This window comes from Anomaloglossus baeobatrachus, chromosome 5 (genome assembly GCF_048569485.1).
Source record: "Anomaloglossus baeobatrachus isolate aAnoBae1 chromosome 5, aAnoBae1.hap1, whole genome shotgun sequence".
Taxonomy (NCBI): Eukaryota; Metazoa; Chordata; class Amphibia; order Anura; family Aromobatidae; genus Anomaloglossus; species Anomaloglossus baeobatrachus.
Window position 1 is genome coordinate 339,503,729 of NC_134357.1, and position 20,993 is coordinate 339,524,721.

A 20,993-nucleotide genomic window follows, 5' to 3' on the forward strand; every position below is an offset into this window, starting at 1 on the left:
GTCCTGTATTTAGCTCCATCCATCTTCCTATCAACTCTGACCAGCTTCCCTGTCACTGCTGAAGAAAAGCTTCCCCACAGCATAATTCTGCCACCTCCCTGTTTGAACGTGGGGATGATGTTTTCAGGGTGATATACAGTGTTAGTTTTCTGCCACACATAGGCTTTGACATTCAGCCTCAAAAGTTCTACTTTGGTCTCCTCTGACCAGAGCACCTTCTTCCACATGCTAGCTGTGTCCACTACATGGATTTTGAAAACTGCAAACAAAACATCTTATGGCTTCCTTTCAAAAAAGGCTCTCTTCTTGCCACTCTTCTATAAAGTCCAGCTTTGTGAAGTATAGTTGTCCTGTCAACAGATTCTGCCACCTGAATTGTGGATCTCTGTAGCTTCTCCAGAATGAGCCACTTGGCTGCTTCTCTCATTAGTACTCTTCTTGCTTGGGATATCAGTTTAGGTGGACGACCATGTCTTGATAGGTTTTCAGTTATATCATACTCCTTTCATTTTTGGATGATAAATTGAACAGTGATCCGTGAGTTGTTTCCAGCTTGGGCAATATTTTTTATAACCTAACCCTGCTTTACTCTTCTCCACAATGTTCATCTTTTAATGGCTTGAGAAAGGTCCTGTATTGGCTGAAATGTTGAGTATTTTACTTCAGAGGATGCTGGTCCAATAAAGATTTTTTCTAAATAGAGGAGTTTTGGTGCCTTGTATCCTATTATTTATTACAAATTTACAGCCAATGGAGGGCTGTACTAACTACCACGAATGGTGGAGTGATGCATGTAATATAGCTTATCTTATGTTTCTCTTCTCCACAATGTTATTGACCTGTCTGGTGTGTTTCTTGGTTTTCGTGATGATGTTTTATCCCTAATGATCTCAAACAAATATCTCAGGTATTCAGAGAACAGCTGTAGTTATACTAAGAATACATTACATACAGGTGAACTCAATTTACTAATTTGGGAACTTCTGGGGGCATTTGGTCACTCAGTATTATATTTAAGGGTATCAGACTACAGGGGGATGAATACAAATGCACATCAAAATGTTCAGATTTATATTATTAAACTATTTAAAAAACCATGTATCATTTCCTTTACACTTCACAAATAATTACTACTTTGTGTTGGTATGTCACATTCAATCCCAATAAAATAAATGTATGTTTGTGGGTGTAAAGCGGGGTTTATGTCGGGGGCGGGTGCCAGCTTCCCCGTTGCGGGGGCTGCTTGGGGAGATCGTGCTCGGATCTGGTGCCTTCTCCTCACTCTCTGCTGACCCCCAGTTGTGGACTCTCTACTCTGTTTTCCCGCCTCCAGGCCTGTGAACTCCTTGGTGGGCGGGGTCAACCACCTGGCTCCGCCCCACCTGGTGTGGACATCAACCCTGGAGGGTGGCAACAAGGATTTAATGTGTGACTGGTGTGACCTGTCCAGGGAAGGGGGGTGTATGGTGTTGTGTAGTGACCTGTGACCCCTGGGGTCTAGGGCGTCACATTACCCCTTGGTTTAATGCAGACCATCCGCGGGCTGCCCGTCCACCACCTGTTTTATTTTTCTGTAAAGATATAAAAAACAACGGGAAACAAAACATGAAAACATTACGCATTTTTTCATTTCTTCCCTTGCGGGAGGCACATTTTTAAACCGTTACAAATGGACACATCTTTATTAACAACAGGGAACAGGTCCATGTCCTTCCGCTTTCCCACCCAAGCAACCTAGACCTTGATGCTGCCCATAAGACATGAGCAACACCCCTTTTCCCCAGTCCGGAAACAGGAACCTGGCCAGGCTACCCAAGTGGGAACGGGTACGGTGTTTCACACCCGGCAGTCACTCAGGGGCCCCACGTCCAAGGCAACCCTTGACCCGGAGGATGGTCAGCTGTCCTGGTGGTGACCGGACCTCAGCCAGCTCTGCTGCGGCTCCTTCCTCCAACCAGCCTCTCCGGAGACTGGCAGGAAGGACAATTGGAGCAGAATATTTACAAACCCAATAGTTTTTGGGTGGCCTGCAAGTTCTCAGCCTTGTTCTTTGGGAGTGGGGACAACAGGGACAACATCAGTCCCAACGGGGACGGGCGCTTCAACAGCCTTTAGCTGCCACAAACAACTGTAGGTCCCAACGGGGACTTGCTGTAGGGTCCCAACGGGGTCAGTACTTTAGCAATGGGGATCCGCTGCCTTATTCATCCTCTTCATCATCCTCTGTGCTAGGGTGAGGTGCTTCATCCTCCAAGGTAGACTCTCCCTCGCCCTCAAGCATCTCCAGCACGTAGCAGGCCCGGCGGGATGGGGATTCCCACACCGCGGGATGTACGTGGCCTCCATGTTGAACAGGCCGGGGATCTCCCGAGTCACTGCTATTCATCTCAGCGTGGCTAGCGACGGGTCCCTGTGGGCCGGGTCCCGCCCTTTGTTCAGCTGCGGGCCGCTCACCGCCAGCTATGACACCGGGGGTCACTGCCGTACCCTCCTCCGGGCCTACGGTCTTGGCGGCATCCGAATCCTCCTGAGCCAAGGCCACAGATTCCGCTGCTGATGGGAGGGGCAGTGGGCCGAGCGGGGAAGCACAGGCGACCGGCACGGGCAACGGGGAAGGCCAGATGGGGGCCAGGGGCAGACCGAGTCCCTCAGCCGCAGCGGCCGATCCCTCAGGGACATAGGGGTATGGGTCACATACCGGCTCCGCAAAAGTGGTCTCCACCTCATACGACCGCGCGGCCGAAGCCAGCTCCCCCACTGCGGCTTTCCATTGGTCCATCAGGCGACGCACCTCGGCTTGGTGGCAGCGACACAGCAGGATTGTCTGGGCCCTCAACCAGGCTGCTGTCCCGAGCGTGGGCTCCGGTGATTTGGGCCTTCCGGACGGGGCAGACATGTTGCATGCACGGGTTCCAGAAACAAGACGGGATGCAGAGTCCTGGCGTCCCCGCTTCTTATCCCCAGGATCACATGGGGCCAAATCTTCGCCCGCCCCCCTTGGTCTTTCTACAGCACTTCACCTTTTCGGGGGCAGGGCTTCACTTTTCGCGCCTTCACTGCTCGGGAAGACGACTCGAGCGGGAAATCTTAGCGCCCAAAATGGCGGATTTTCAGATTTTTCAGTGGGACGCCACTGACGGGGATCACAAGGCGCACTTCTACCAGTAAGTACACTGGTTCAATCCTGTTTGTGACACCAAGTTGGTGTGACCTGTCCAGGGAAGGGGTATGTATGGTGTTGTGTAGTGACCTGTGACCCCTGGGGTCCAGGGCGTCACATTTACACGCTGAAACATCGCTAGCATCGGCTAGCGATGTCGAGCGTGATAACACCCACCCCTGTCGTACGTGCGATATTGTGTGATTGCTGCCGTAGCGAACATTATCGCTACGGCAGCGTCACACGCACTTACCTGCCCTGCGAAGTCGCTCTGGCCGGCAATCCGCCTCCTTTCTAAGGGGGCGGTTCGTGCGGCGTCACAGCGACGTCACACGTTAGGCGTCCAATAGAAGTCGAGGGGCGGAGATGAGCCGGACGTAACATCCCACCAACCTCCTTCCTTCCACATTGCCGGTGGATGCAGGGAAGGAGATGTTCGTCGCTCCTGCGGTGTCACACACAGCGATGCGTGCTGCTGCAGGAACAAGGAACAACATCGCTAATAAACAGAAAACGATTGTTTATTTCAGGACGACCTCTCCGCGGCAAACGATTTTGACCGCTTTTATGATAGTTTAAGGTTGCTCATAAGTGTCACACACTGCGATATCGTTAATGACGCCGGATGTGCGTCACAAACAACGTGACCCCGACAATAATTCATTAACGATATCGTAGCGTGTAATGCCCGCTTAACGTGAAAAATTGTACAAAAATTCACGGAGTATGAATACTTTATCACGGCACTAAATATAATAAATGAATAAGGAATTAAATGAATTTAAATACATTAGACACTTTAAACACTTCCTTTTGAAAAATGTATAATAGAGAAAGTTAATCAGTGGTTTTTGAGGAACTCTAGTAATAATGCAAATTGTGAAGAAACTATGCAAAACCATGGGACTCTTAGGCTCTGTGCGCACTGGGAAATGAAATTTCCTTGAGAAAATTCCGCATGCTCTCAAAGATTACCGCACCCGCGGTAAAAAACCGCGGGAAGCCGCACCCGAAAACCGCATGCGGTTTGCCGCGGTTTTACCGCGGTATTATTCACGGTATTGTTGCGGTTTTGCCGCGTGCGGGTTGGGATGTGCTTTATTGCATTCAATGCAATAAAGCACATTGAAGAAAAAAAAAAAAAAGTCATTTAATCCTGAGATAGTAGATAGACAGAAGAATAGATAAAGGGATAGATAGATAGACAGAGGGATAGATAGATAGACAGACAGAGGGATAGATAGAGGACAGATCGCTGCATTTCCCACGGTCGGCAGTGAGTTCACATTACCGGCCATGGGAAATGACCGGTAATTACCTCTGCTGTCTGCTGCATTCAGCCTGTGTCTGTGACAGTCGCGGCTGGATGTAAGCAGTGCAGGACGCCGGAGCCGGAGCTGTGGATTACGCCGGAGCTTTGCTTGGGGGGGGTTAATAAAAGGGTGAACGAGGCTTGTTGGTTTTATTTAAAATAAAGGATTTTTCGGTGTCTGTGTTTTATTCACTTTACTTACGGGTTGATCATGTCAGCTGTCACATAGACGCTGCCATGATCAAGCCTGGAGTTAATGGCGGTGATCCACTGCCATTAACCCCTTGTTATATTACCCTGACCGCCACTGCTACACGGCGGCAGGAAGAGCCGAGGACACTCCCGGTGCTGCCGCATAATGCATGCGACAGTGCCGGGGCAGCTGCGGCTGATATTCTCGGCTGCGGGAGGGGGAGTGAGGCGGGGGACATTACCCCTGCCCCTCTCCCTCTCCAGCCTGAGAATACCGGGCCGCCGCTGTGTGCTTACCTCGGCTGGAAGGTAAATATGCAGCGGAGTCCACGTTCTTTGTTTTCTATATTTCCGTTTTCTTTCTATGTGTGTTCTATGTGTCTGTGTCTATGTGTTCTATGTCTGTGATGTGTTCTGTGTCTGTGATGTGTGTGTTTACTCTCTGCACGGCTTCCTCTTCCTGTAATGACATCACTTCCCTGCAAAACCGCAGACAAGCGATGCACATTACCGGAGGTAAACCGCGAAATACCGCAGGGAATAACGCAGGAAAACGCAGTTAACCGCACAGAATTTGCTGCCTGGGTTAATCCATGCGGGATTTCACGATTAACATTGGAGTCAATGGAGTGAAATCCCGCAGCGACGTGCGGAAAAGAAGTGACATGCACTTGTTTTTGCTGCGGGATTTCCGCAGCAAAACATGCAGCTGTCAAATTCCGCCTAGTGCGCACAGGATTTTTTTTCTCCATAGGATTTGCTGGTGATTCACTGCAGAGATGTTATGAACATTTTCTGCAGCGAAACATGCAGCAAATCCGCGGAAAATCCGCGGCAAAATCCGGTAAGTGCGCACATAGCCTTAAAGGGTTTATCAGGGAATAAGATATTGATGATCTTGTTTTAAGATAGGTCAGATTGGTGGGGTTCTGGCAACCAGCACCCACACCGATCAACTGTTATAAGTGCTGACGACTGCAGAATGTACACATTGAACTGTGTTTACTTGTTGCCAACGCTATAGCTTGTAAGAGCTGGTGTGGGTGATGGTTGTGTGTTTTCTTTCAGTTTTGGAATGGTGTGTATAAGGCCTCGGTTCCACTTGTGATTTTCAGGGAGGAGTGCCATCTGATAAAACATCGGATTGCTCTCACTCTTGTGTAAAACTATGGGACAGTGTCCATCTGTGATTGATTTCTCATGCCATATTGGCCTGAGAGATGAATCACAGCAAGTCTTGGCTCACACCCCCCATACAAGTTTATGGATGAGTGTGAAACATCGCACTGCACTCGCATGTCATCCAACCGCAGTGCGATGTACGCAGAGGCCGGGGAGGAGATGGGGACAAAATGTTCCTCCCCTTCTCTGCAGCTGTGATCTGATTGCAAGATCGGACTACAGTCGCATGACCCTCGGCTCACACTCGCAGCAGAATGTTATTAGCATATCACTTCCGATGCTCTCGCATCGGAAGCTATGCGCAAGTTGAACCGAGGCCTAAGACAGGGGGCCTGGATCTTAGATTTAAAGCACCACTCCAGTGGTGAAATAAAAAACACTAGTATGGTGCTTTAATAATCAGCAATGACCCTAAAATCAATTTAAACCAATAGATTCTAAAATTACTGCAAAATGGAATTAAAATGAATTAATTCATTCCTAATTGTATTTTTTTTATGAGCGTTATAGACATTAACTTGTCAACTGTGCTCTACTTACTTTATTCACAAGCTGTGTCTTTTTTGTGCTTTTTGGTGTTTTTGAGGGACATGGTATTTTTTTCCAGATGCTGTGTGCTCTAGGTATGGCTTTTTTTCATAACTTTCATACCTTTAACCATAGCCGTCTCTTAAAAAAACAAACAAAAAAACAAACAAACAAAAAAATTGCATGCAAAAAGGCCATCAATTCATGCACTTTATATTTCACTATAGACTATATTTAAATGTACACTGAGCCAAAATATAAACACAACACCTTTTGTTTTGCTTTTGCTCCTATTTTTCATGAGCTCAACTCAAAGATCCAAGGTTATGTGCACACGATCCGCACACGCTGCTGGATGCAGCATGTCTTCTCCTGTGGAGACGTGAGTGTTGTCCGCAGGAGACGGCAGCGGTCCGTGACCATGATGAGGGTTCAGGGCGCTGTGGACTTTTTCTCTGATCTCCTTGCGGAGAGCACTCACGTCTCTGCAAGCATAAATTGACATGCTAGGAAAGCAGTGAAAAAAAGAAGCACAGTGGGTATGGGATTTCTATAAATCCCATCCACTGTGCTTGTACTGTACAAGGCAGCATTTGGAACCCTGCAGACACTGTTCATGGGCAAGCAACCTAAGCCTTGTTCTTTGTACACAAAAGGCCTTTTTCTCTCAAATATTGTTCACAAATTTCTCTAAGGCCTCTTTCACACGTCCGTGAAAAACCACGCACGTGTTTCACGGACGTGTCAGAGGTGCATTTTGCCCTCCGTGAGCCGTTTTTATTGCCTACGTGTGTTCTCCGTGTGTTATCCGTGATAACACATGGAGAACGGGAACTTTCTGCTCACCTGTCCCTGGCTTCGCTGTCCGTGGTGCTGAACTTCAGTCTCCGTTCCTGCCGACTCCCCGCTGCTGCTGCTGCTTCCGGCCGCAGTGAAGTGAATATTCAATGAGCATAATGAACAGCGGTCGGAAGCAAGTGACAGCAGCGGCAGAGACATGAGGGCTGGAGAAGGTGAGTAAAGTTTTGTTTTTTATTCTCGCAGACACATGTCTTTTCTCCAGTGCGTGTCGCACGGAACACATCCGTGTGGTCCGTGTGTGTTACGTGTGACATGTTTGCGTCCCGTGTGACACCCGTGATGCCGGAGAGAAAACGGACATGTCAGCGTGAGAAACACACGGACACACGTAAGTACGGAACGGACACACGTTCCGTGCGAAAATACGTGTGTCCAAAACCATAGGAATACATAGGTCTACGTGTGTACGTGTCTCCGGTATGTGAGAAAACTGCCAAACACGTACCGGAGGCATGTACGTGTGAAAGAGGCCTAAATCTGTGTTAGTGAGCACTTCTCATTTGATGAGATAATCCATCCATCACACAGGTGTGGCATATCAAAATGCTGATAAGACAGCATGATTATTGCATAGGTGTGCCTTAGTCACCTTTCATCAGTGCCTGGATTTCATAGAGCGCAGCGTGAGCCGAGAATGGCTGCTGCTTAAAGGCTATGGAACCTTGTTATGAGGCTTGTTACCCTTTAATCTGTGTAATTGAGGAGCGGCGGGCTATAGAACTGGACCTGGAAACCTTGCTTTCTAATAAATTGGTTAGTAGGGGGTATCTGATATACACCTCTCAATTACTAACACCAGGGCTTGATGCCAGCTCATACTACACAGCTGACATCAACCCCAATTACCATTACTCCGATTGCCAATGCAGCAGGGCAATCGGGAGGAGCCAAGGCTAAGCGGCAGAATTGGTGCATCTTATGTGATATGCCACTGCTGAGGCAGCTGCAGGCTTGTATTTTTAGGCTGATAGGGGCCCAATAATCATAGACCTTCCCAGCCTGATAGTATCAGCCCACAGCTGTCAGCTTTAACTTTGCTGGTTTTATTTTATTTATTTATTAGGTTAAACCAGGCAAACACCCTTTAGTTCCACATGAAAGACACTAAAGGGTGCAAGTTGATAATAAGTAGGGGGTTGGCAAATTCGATATCTGCAGGATCTCTATCTCTATTCTATTTAATATATTTCTATCATCTATCTAGCTATGGTATATCTTTAGATATTTTTGGTGTCTGTATTTGTGTGTTTGTGTGTATAGGGACGTGGGCGGTTATAGTGTTTCTTATGAAATGGTGAAAGTTATAATTATGCATGATGTATAACCACTATAATCTATAATAATAAACTTGTTTCTCTGTTTTGGGCAACTTCCTTTTTGCTCTGCTGCCTGTGTTTCAACCAACTTCATTGAGACAAAAATGCATGTAACAACGCAAGGAAAAAATGCAAGTAAACTAAGGTGCAATATTGGTCCAGAAATTTTGCAGGGTTAAACTCTACAAGCACTGATCTTGGGAACATACACAAAAAGAACGTTTCCACGATCAGTGTTAGGCTATGTGCGCGCGCTGCGAATTTACCGCGGATTTTACCACAGTTTTGCCGCGCATTTGCCGCGGATTTACTGCAGAAAATGTTTCTAACATTTCTGCAATCATTCTCCAACAAAACCTATGGGTAAAAAATTCTACGCACTTTTTTTATACCTGCGGATTTACCCGCGGAATTTCCGCTGTGGAATTAATGTGCATGTCACTTCTTTTCTGCAGGTACCTGCGGTTTTTGCCATAGATAATGGTATAAAACCGCAGGGACCAATCTGCGGACAAACTGTGGCATATCGGTGAAAATGCGGCAAATCGCTGTAAAACCGCATGCTGATTTTGTTGCGGTTTTGGTGCGGTTTTTTTACCGCAGGTGCAGGATCCTTTCAGATGGTCCGTTTTTTCCTTAAGAAAAAGTCAATTTCTAGTGCGTACATGGCCTTAGCAGCATTTTGGATGCTGCATATTTTGGCTACTTTCAAATTGCTGCGTTGTACAGTAAAAGCACAGTGGATGGGTTTATAGAAATCTCCCGCACACAGTGCTTCTTTTATACTCAGTGTAAACTGAAATGCTTGTGGCATCCCGAACCTCAGCATGTCAATTGATGCTTGCAGAGACAAGAGTATTGTCAGTGGGAAAACACAGCGAAAATACACCGCTCCCAGAATCCTGAATCGTGAGCACGGACACTGCGTTTCTCCTGCACTGGATACTAGCATCTCCGCAAGTGAAATGACACTGTGACTAGAACAATGCTTCTCCTGATCGTGGGAACGTATACTTACTGTATGTTCCCATGATCAATGTTACTTGCGGTTTTGACGCTGTGTATGTAGAAATCTCATATCCACGCTGCTTCTATTTTTATGCTTTGCAGAATGATCTGCAGAGTTTTTATCCAAGCCGCAGCATGTCAATTTCTGTTGCAGGAATGTCCAGCTTTCTGGGCAGCTTTTCCCCATAGGCTTGTATTGGATGTGGAAAATCCATGACACATATGCATTTACACACCAAGAATGCATGTAATCCGCATCAAGTGATGTCAATACCAGGAAGTTTTTTTAAAAAAAAAAAACAGCCTTATTTAATATATGACTAGAGATGTCGACCTCCCGTTCGAGTTCGGTTCGTCGAACGTTCGACGAACCGAACTCGAACCGCATAGGAAACAATGGCAGGCATTCACAAACACATAAAAACACCTAGAAAACACCCTCAAAGGTGTCCAAAAGGTGACAAACAACTCACAACACAAACACATGGGAAAGTGACAAGGACATATACTCATGCGAAAACAAAAGAGCGTAACGAGGAAAAAGAGGACGAGACACAGATATAGGCATGGCATGCCCTTCTAAAATCATGTAAAACACCGCAAGGTGACTCCAAGCGGAGTCTCCCTTTTTTTCCAAAAATTGGGCCACACACACACACACCCATTCAGTGGCAGCGCTTGTGCCCTAGTTGCAAACAGGATGTTTTGATTTGCATCAAGCACATTCAAAAATACGCCATAATTAACCGTCCCCAGCATGACACCGGGGTAGGTAGCAAAGTCTTTGCTGAACCATGACTTGTTCATCATGGCTCCTTTTAAAAAACAATGTAAGCAAGGGTTACTCCAAGCGGAGTCTCCCTTTTTTCCAAAAATTGTGCCCCACACAGACACCCACCCATTCAGTGGCAGCACTTGGGCCCTAGTTGCAAACAGGATGTTTTGATTTGCATCAAGCACATTCAAAAATACGCCATAATTAACCGTCCCCAGGATGACACCGGGGTAGGTAGCAAAGTCTTTCCTGATCCCAGCTCTGTTCATCTTGGATCATTTTTAAAAAACACAGCAAGCAAGGGTTACTCCAAGCGGAGTCTCCCTTTTTTTCCAAAAATTGGGCCACACAGACACCCCATCAGTGGCAGCACTTGTGCCCTAGTTGCAAACAGGATGTTTTGATTTGCATCAAGCACATTCCAAATCCACAAGCATTTACTCTCCCCAGGATGACACAGGGGTAGTAAATTCCTGGTGGATCCATGACTTGTTCATTTTGATGAACGTTAGTCTGTCCACATTGTCACTGGACAGACGCGTGCGCTTATCTGTCAGCACACACCCAGCAGCACTGAAGACACGTTCAGAGACAACGCTGGCAGCTGGACACGACAAAATCTCCAAGGCGTAAGTGGAGAGCTCTGGCCATTTTTCAAGATTTGAAGCCCAAAATGAGCAAGGCTCCATTTGCAAAATCATGGCATCGATGTTCATTTGGAGATACTCCTGTATCATCCTCTCCAGCCGTTGACTATGTGTTAGACTTGTTGTCTCTGGTGGCCTTGCAAAGGAGGGTCTAAAAAAATTATGAAAAGATTCCATAAAATTGCTGTTACCAGCACCAGATACGGTGCTACTGGTACGGGTAGACTGTTGAAGATGACGAGACCGTCCCATGTTTGTCAAGTTACAACTGGGAGATTCACTCCCTGCACCTGCACGGTTGTTTGGTGGAAAAGCCGAGCTAAGATCGAGTAACAGCTTCTGCTGATACTCCTGCATACGTGCGTCCCTTTCTATGGCTGGAATTATGTCACAAAATTTGGACTTGTACCGGGGATCTAATAGTGTGGCAAGCCAGTAGTCATCATCACTTCTAATTTTGACAATACGAGGGTCATGTTGGAGGTAGTGCAGCAAGAAAGCACTCATGTGTCTTGCGCAGCCATGCGGACCAAGTCCACGCTGTGTTTGTGGCATAGAGGTGCTAACCGTTCTTTCTTCCTCTGACATCTCCCCCCAACCTCTTTCAACTGAAATTTGACCAAGGTCTCCCTCATCCGCTGAGTCTTCCATGTCCATGGACAGTTCGTCCTCCATTTCTTCATGTTCTCCTGCACCTTCCTCAACATTTCGCCTGCTACCATGTGCCCTTGTTGATCCCTGTCCCCCATGGTCCCATGCCTGCCGCGTTGGTGATGATGAACGTCTGGACCTTGGAGATGTTGTTATGTCTTGCGCATATGAATCCTCCTGTAGTTCCTCCCCTTCCTGTTGTCCCACCCCCTGACTCCGAATAGTGTTTAGCGTGTGCTCCAGCATGTAAATGACTGGAATTGTCATGCTGATAATGGCATTGTCAGCGCTAAACATATTCGTCGCCATGTCAAACTGTGCAGAAGGGTGCATAGGTCCTTGATCTGAGACCGCTCCATCAGGGTGATCTGCCCCACCTCTGCATCTCGTTGGCCCAGGCTATACGTCATGACGTATTGCACCAGGGCTCGGCGGTGCTGCCACAGTCGCTTTAACATGTGGAGAGTCGAATTCCAGCGTGTCGGCACATCGCATTTCAGGCGATGAACCGGCAGGCCGAAAGACTTCTGGAGCGATGCAAGTCGCTCAACTGCGGCGCTTGAACGGCGGAAGTGAGCAGACAGTTTTCGTGCCCTGGTCAGAAGGCCATCTAGGCCGGGATAGTGTGTTAAATATTGCTGGACAACAAGGTTCAACACGTGAGCCATACAAGGCACGTGTGTCACCTTGCCCAGGCGAAGGGCCGCACCCAGGTTTGCAGCATTGTCGCACACGGCCTTACCAGGCTGCAGGTTGAGTGGAGACAACCATTTATTAAACTCGGACCGCAGAGCTGACCACAACTCCTCAGCTGTGTGACTCTTATTCCCAAGACATGTCAAGCTAAAGACCGCCTGATGACGTTGCGCTCTGCTACCAGCATAGTAATGAGGGGTGCGTGATTCCTTCTGCGCAGTGAGAACGCTGGTGGCCTGACCAGGCAGGCTTGGGGCGGAGGTGGAGGACCCAAATGAGGTGGAGGATGCAGAAGCAGTGGCGGAACTTGGACAGACAGAGGATTGACACACAAGTCGTGGGGACGGCAAGACTTGTGCAGCAGACCCTTCACCATCTATCACCATAGTTACCCAGTGCCCAGTCAGCGACATGTAACGTCCCTGTCCATGCTTACTGGTCCAAGTATCGGTGGTGAAATGCACCCGTTCACACACAGAGTTTCTCAAGGAAGCGGTGATGTTGTGTGCGACATGCTGGTGTAGCGCGGGCACACCTTTCTTAGAGAAGTAGTGGCGACTGGGCATCTGGTACTGGGGCACAGCGACAGACATAAGGTCTCTAAAATCCTGTGTGTCCACCAGGCGGAAAGGCAGCATTTCGGTAGCCAAGAGCTTACAGAGGGATAAAGTCAACCTCTTAGCTTTGTCATGGGTCGCAGGAAATGGCCTTTTATTTGTCCACATCTGAGGGACAGAGATCTGGCTGCTGTGTGTAGACGGTGTTGAGTAGGGTGTCCCTGGAAAAATGCAGGTTTGTGAGGAAAGTGCAGTCGGAGACATGATGTTGCCTTCATCCAACGTTGGTGCTATCGATGTCTGAGAGAGCTGTACACACGCACTTGTTTCCCCTTCCAAACCAACTGACGACCTACCAAGCAAAGTGCCTGTTGCGGTTACAGTGGTGGAAGTTGTGCGTGGAAAACCAGGTGTGACAGCTATCCCCACAGTCCTAGAAGATGAAGAGTGCGCGGATGCACTGGAAGGGGCAGGCGGTGGATGGTTCGCTCCGCTAGGCCACATTGCAGCACGGTGAGCTTCCCACTGGGACCTATGATATTTATTCATGTGACGATTCATGGAAGAAGTTGTCAAACTGCTGAGGTTTTGACCTCTACTAACAGAATCACGACAAATTTTACACATCACATAATTTGGGCAATCTTTTTCTATGTCAAAAAAGGACCAGGCTAGGCAAGGCTTAGAGGGCATGCGACCTGCTGAGCCCCCCCGACTAGTGCTCAGAGGCAGAGTGGTGGCTGATGATGCAGTTGTAGACGTGCTACCAGTGCTCCGACTCTGTCTAGGAAGGCGCAAGGTAACTTCGTCGTCGGTTGCATCCTCCTCCACCGCCTCTGTTGACCTCCTCGAGTGCCTGACTGTGTGTTGACAGTAGGTGGGATCTAGAACTTCCTCATCAATTGTTGTGTTTGCACTCCCCTCACCCTCAGACCGAGCCTCTTCTTTCCCTGACCGAATATTTAAGTTGTCATCACAATCTGGTATCTGCGTCTCATCGTCATCAGTATGTTCCTCATTGTCTATAACCACAGGTGTTACAGTTTGTGACAAAGGGTCAACATTATGCTCAGAAACTTGGTCCTCACGGCCTGAATCAGAGTCACAAAAGTTCTGGGCATCACTGCAGACCATTTCCTGGTCTGTACTCACTGTAGCTTGGGAGAAGACCTCTGATTCCGAGGCTATAGTGTGACTGAACAGCTCTGCAGACTCAGCCATCTCAGTTCCACCATACTGTGCAGGGCTGATGGAGACTTCAGAGCTGGGAGAAAGCAAGTTTGATTGCGATGACAACTTAGAGGACTGGTGTTTTTTGGATGCAGTAGTTGAGGTGGCTGAGAGGGCACTTCTTGGACCACTTGAGATCCATTCAAGCATTTACCTTTTTTGGCCATCATCTACCTTTGTTCCTGTTGTTCGCGTCCGTAAAAAAGGGAGCACATCGGATTGTCCACGGTAAGTAGTAGACATCTTACTTTTGCTGGTAGATGTTCTATCTTCAGCAGATGTTAATGGAGCTTTGCCACCTTCCCCACGAACAAACCCTTTTTTTCCTTTTCCAACACGCCTCTTCCCCTTTCCACCGGCATCTGTCATTTTGCCACTCATGTTGATTGCGACAAGATTGTGCACTTAAAATGTGGTAGTAAAAATTGAGAGGTGGCGTAGATTGCAGCGGTGGTCTAGCTTTATTAACAGCAGAATAATAAAGAATAATTATCCCTGACAATGCAACTACGGCCCTTAAACTGGCAGCATAAATTGCTAGTATAATGGCTTAGTAACAATGAGTTTGAGTGTGCAATGCAGGCAGAGGTGCTGCAAATATCTTTGCACTTGTGGGACAATACAGAAGTCCAACAGCCACGTTTAGGATGCCACTAAGTTCACTCAGTGTTTGCTAGTATAATGGTTTAGTAACAATGAGTTTGAGTGTGCAATGCAGGCAGAGGTGCTGCAAATATCTTTGCACTTGTGGGACGATACAGAAGTCCAACAGCCACATTTAGGATGCCACTATGTTCACTCAGTGTTTGCTAGTATAATGGCTTAGTAACAATGAGTTTGAGTGTGCAATGCACGCAGACGTGCTGCAAATATCTTTGCACTTGTGGGACAATAGAGCAGTCCAACAGCCACGTTTAGGATGCCACTAAGTTCACTCAGTGTTTGCTAGTATAATGGCTTAATAACAATGAGTTTGAGTGTGCAATGCAGGCAGAGGTGCTGCAAATATCTTTGCACTTGTGGGACGATACAGAAGTCCAACAGCCACGTTTAGGATGCCACTAAGTTCACTCAGTGTTTGCTAGTATAATGGCTTAGTAACAATGAGTTTGAGTGTGCAATGCAGGCAGAGGTGCTGCAAATATCTTTGCACTTGTGGGACAATACAGAAGTCCAACAGCCACGTTTAGGATGCCACTAAGTTCACTCAGTGTTTGCTAGTATAATGGTTTAGTAACAATGAGTTTGAGTGTGCAATGCAGGCAGAGGTGCTGCAAATATCTTTGCACTTGTGGGATGATACAGAAGTCCAACAGCCACGTTTAGGATGCCACTAAGTTCACTCAGTGTTTGCTAGTATAATGGCTTAGTAACAATGAGTTTGAGTGTGCAATGCAGGCAGACGTGCTGCAAATATCTTTGCACTTGTGGGACGATACAGAAGTCCAACAGCCACATTTAGGATGCCACTATGTTCACTCAGTGTTTGCTAGTATAATGGCTTAGTAACAATGAGTTTGAGTGTGCAATGCACGCAGACGTGCTGCAAATATCTTTGCACTTGTGGGACAATAGAGCAGTCCAACAGCCACGTTTAGGATGCCACTAAGTTCACTCAGTGTTTGCTAGTATAATGGCTTAATAACAATGAGTTTGAGTGTGCAATGCAGGCAGAGGTGCTGCAAATATCTTTGCACTTGTGGGACGATACAGAAGTCCAACAGCCACATTTAGGATGCCACTAAGTTCACTCAGTGTTTGCTAGTATAATGGCTTAGTAACAATGAGTTTGAGTGTGCAATGCAGGCAGAGGTGCTGCAAATATCTTTGCACTTGTGGGACAATACAGCAGTCCAACAGCCACGTTTAGGATGCCACTAAGTTCACTCAGTGTTTGCTAGTATAATGGCTTAGTAACAATGAGTTTGAGTGTGCAATGCAGGCAGAGGTGCTGCAAATATCTTTGCACTTGTGGGACGATACAGAAGTCCAACAGCCACGTTTAGGATGCCACTAAGTTCACTCAGTGTTTGCTAGTATAATGGCTTAGTAACAATGAGTTTAAGTGTGCAATGCAGGCAGAGGTGCTGCAAATATCTTTGCACTTGTGGGACAATACAGCAGTCCAACAGCCACGTTTAGGATGCCACTAAGTTCACTCAGTGTTTGCTAGTATAATGGCTTAGTAACAATGAGTTTGAGTGTGCAATGCAGGCAGAGGTGCTGCAAATATCTTTGCACTTGTGGGACGATACAGAAGTCCAACAGCCACGTTTAGGATGCCACTAAGTTCACTCAGTGTTTGCTAGTATAATGGCTTAGTAACAATGAGTTTAAGTGTGCAATGCAGGCAGAGGTGCTGCAAATATCTTTGCACTTGTGGGACAATACAGCAGTCCAACAGCCACGTTTAGGATGCCACTAAGTTCACTCAGTGTTTGCTAGTATAATGGCTTAGTAACAATGAGTTTGAGTGTGCAATGCAGGCAGAGGTGCTGCAAATATCTTTGCACTTGTGGGACGATACAGAAGTCCAACAGCCACGTTTAGGATGCCACTAAGTTCACTCAGTGTTTGCTAGTATAATGGCTTAGTAACAATGAGTTTGAGTGTGCAATGCAGGCAGAGGTGCTGCAAATATCTTTGCACTTGTGGGACAATAGAGCAGTCCAACAGCCATGTTTAGGAAGCCACTAAGTTCACTCAGTGTTTGCTAGTATAATGGCTTAGTAACAATGAGTTTAAGTGTGCAATGCAGGCAGAGGTTCTGCAAATATCTTTGCACTTGTGGGACAATAGAGCAGTCCAACAGCCACGTTTAGGATGCCACTAAGTTCACTCAGTGTTTGCTAGTATAATGGCTTAGTAACAATGAGTTTGAGTGTGCAATGCAGGCAGAGGTGCTGCAAATATCTTTGCACTTGTGGGACGATACAGAAGTCCAACAGCCATGTTTAGGAAGCCACTAATTTCACTCAGTGTTTGCTAGTATAATGGCTTAGTAACAATGAGTTTGAGTGTGCAATGCAGGCAGAGGTGCTGCAAACAATGAGTTTGAGTGTGCAAATGGCAGGAGGGTACAGTGGCAGGGTTGTGGGTCTCTGGGTAGAGGAAAGGAAGGCTGTCTTTCTATCCCTCCTAATGGGGAAATGCAGCAAGGAAATCCCTGACCTTAGCTACACAGAAGCTGTCATCTTGTGTAGCTGTTAAACTCTGTTTTAAACTCTGTCACCTATGGCTCTGACCCTGCCGGTATGAGCCCTTAAAAGGACTGATATAAAGTGCTATCCCTAAGCTGTCCAGCGCTGTGTATGGAGCGTATACAGCAGTATCGGCGATAGAAGCTGCACCAGTGATGTCTGACACCAAGGACGCAGAAGGCAGATAATGGCGTGCTGGAGGAAAATGTCCGGTTTTATAATGCAGGGACATGTGACATGGACATCCTATCACACATGCCGTATAATGGCTTAGTTAAAAAGAGTTGGAGTGTGCAGAGGACAGGAGGGTACAGTGCCAGGATTGTGGGGCTCTGGGTAGAGGAATGGAAGCCTGCCTTTCTATTCCCTCCTAATGGTGAAATGCAGCGACGAAATCCCTGACCTTGGCTACACAGACGCTGTCTCTGTTTTCAGGACCTGTCACCTATGGCTCTCTGACCCTACCGGTTTGAGCCCTTAAAAGGACTGATAGAAAGTGCTCTCCCTAAGCTGTCCAGCGCTGTGTATGGAGCGCATACAGCTGTATCAGCGATAGGACAAAGGACGGAGCTGCGACAGTGATGTCTGACACCAAAGACGCAGAAGAGATAATGGCGTCCTGGAGGAAAATGTCCGGTTTTATAATGCAGGGACATGTGACATGGACATCCTATCACACATGCCGTTGCTTCTCTGGCTAAAAGTCCACTTAGCTGTGTGTGTGTCTGGGATTGGCTGACATGCTGGCCCGCCCCACTACATGCGCGCGCTTAGGGAAGGAAGACAAGGAAAAAAAAAAAATGGCGATCGCCATTATCCATACAGCAGTGATCTGAATGCGCTGTTCCCGCACACTATACACTGAAATGTCATAATAGTGTGAGTCACAGAGTGACTTACACTATTACAGCGGAAAGCCAGCTAAGAATTAGCTGTTTTTTTTGCTGCTAGAACCGCTCTCGAACGTATCTAGAACTATCGAGCTTTAGCAAAAAGCTCGGGTTCTAGTTCGATCTAGAACAGCCCCCAAAATCACTCAAGCCGCGAACTCAAGAACCTCGAACCGCGAACCGCGCTCAACTCTATATATGACACACCAAACAGAGGCAAAAAAATCACGATAAATACGGAATGTCAAAAATGCAACTAAGGAGCAGAGATGGTGCAGAAATTTTTCAGTGTCAAAAATTCAACTGATCCTGATCGTGGGAACGCAGCCTTTGATCTTTGACTTGAGCTTATGAAAAATGGGAGCAAAAACAAGAGTTTTTATATTGTTGTTCAGTGTAACATCTGGATGCAGTAGCTATGACTAAAAACCAGGCAATTATAAACGCCTTTAGAAAAATGCTCTAAAAAATGTGTAATTTTTCTGCAAAATGCTGTATTTTAGACTTCACTTGTCTTATAGATCTGTCTTAGGCCTCTGCCACACTCACGTGAAAATCACGCACGTGCCAAGAGACACGTATTTCCCCTGCGTGTTGCGTGCAGGTAAGTACGTGTCTCTGGTACGTGCGGGACACATGTGTTCTATGTGTGCTATCCACGATAGCACACGTAGAACCGGTAATTTACATACTCTCCTGGTCTTTCCTGCTGTCCGTGGTGCTGATCCTCGGTCTCCAGCCCTCCCGTCTCCCCGCTGCTGCTGCTGCCAGGCAGTGAAGTGAATATTCAATGAGAATAATGAGCGGCGGTCGGCAGCAAGAGGCAGCAGCGGCAGAGACAGGAGGGCTGGAGAAGGTGAGTTAATGTTTTGTTTTTTTTTCACTGACACGTGTGTTTTCTCCGGCGCGTGTCACACGGGACCGCATCCACACTACACCCGTGTGGTACGGGTGCGGGCCGTGTGACACCCGTGCTGCCGGAGAAAATACTGACATGTCAGCGCTTTGAAAAACGCACACACGTACAAACGCACACGGACTCATGTTCCGTGTGGTTTTACTTGTGTGTGCCTGCTACAATAGGGTAGCATTGCTTAACGTGTCTCCGTGCCGCTGGTACGTGTAAAAAATGACAAACACGTGCCGGCGGCACAGATGTGTGTCGCAGGCCTTAAAGGGAACCTGTCAGGTCCCATATGCATTCTCACCTACAAGCCAGGTGATGTGGGGCCTAGTAACCCTTTCCTACCCAGCCATGTGTTGTAATATTGTGTAATATGAATGCATAAAAATATGTTTTATTACTTACATGTTCTCTATGTAAATGATCAGAGGGTCTAGTCCCCTGGGTGTCACATCGCCCTGTGGGCATTTGCATGGTTTCCGTGGTATCACGCCCCTGTGGGCGTGAAAGCATGGAATTTGATGAGTGATGTCACCGTCAGCTCGAGATCCTTTGCGTGTGCGCTTGCCATTCCCACAGCCTTGTTATTCGGGTGCTTGCTTCTCGGCTTCAGATGCGCACTGCGCATGCTCAAAAGACTCCTGTGGTTCCGACCATGCACAGTGTGCGTCTGAAGCCGAGAAGCAAGCACCCGGATAACAAGACTGTGGGAATGGTAAGCATGCACGCGTGGGATCTCTAGGAGCTGATAGTGATGTCGCTCATGTAAATCCATGGTATCACACCCACAGGGGCGCCACGTGATACCACGGAAGCCATGCAAACGTCCACGGGGCGATGCGACACCCAGGGGTCTAGAGCCTCTGATCATTTACATAGGGAACATGTAAGTAACATATTTTTATACATTCATATTACACAATGTTACAACACAGGGTTGGGTAGGAAGGGGTTACTAGGCCACACATCACCCTGCTTGTAGGTTATAATGTGGCGCCCTGGACAAGCCAGGACGTCACAGGTACTGCAACAACACACCCCACACCCCGGCTAGGCACATCTAGGTCAAACAAAAATCCTTGTTGCCTCCCTCCAGGGGCTGATGTCCACACCAGGGGATGGAGCCAGGCGGTTGGCCCCACCCACCGAGGAGTTCACAGTCCTGGAGGCGGGAAAAGGAAGAGAGATTAGTTTTGGAGTTTGAGAAGGGAAGTGGTAGAGGAGCAGCCTGACCGTGTCCGGGTGCGTGGCCCGGGCACATACAGCAAGGTTGGCAGACGGTGGTGACCGTCTGCAGGAGAGGCTGATTGACGTGAACCTTAAGGACCGGGGACGGGCGGTGGCCCGCCGGTACGTATCGGGGAGCGAAGAGAAGCCAGCACCATTCGGCAGGGCCTACGGACCCCAACCAGGCTTGGAGTCGCCCTAAAACCGGTCAAATCCGTTAGCGAAGGGAACCTCCGGGGTTTCCCAGCAGTCAAGACCCGATTGAAGGCAACAGCTCAAACCGTGAAGGGAAATACAGTCACCGCCAAGGCTACAGTTCCCAGGGCCAGAGCCTGCGGGCAAAAGGGGCGCCCTCAGCCTCCATCCAAGCTGGGGAGTGGGTTACCGGTGGGAAGCCACCAGAACCGAGAACACAACACAGGTGCAGGGAAAGGCAGTCACCACCAACCTAGCGGGAGAGGAACAACCGCAGCCATCTGTGGGACCCGTCCATCCAGCCGTTTGTTTTACCGGAGACTTTGCATTCATCATTGGCTGAGTGAGTACCACTGTGCCGTGCGGCACCGCGCTGCTCCCGCGACCCTGCACCTCACCAGGCCCCGTAACCTGCCTGCCATCCCTCCCTCACCGGGCCCCGGGACAACCAACGCCCCTACC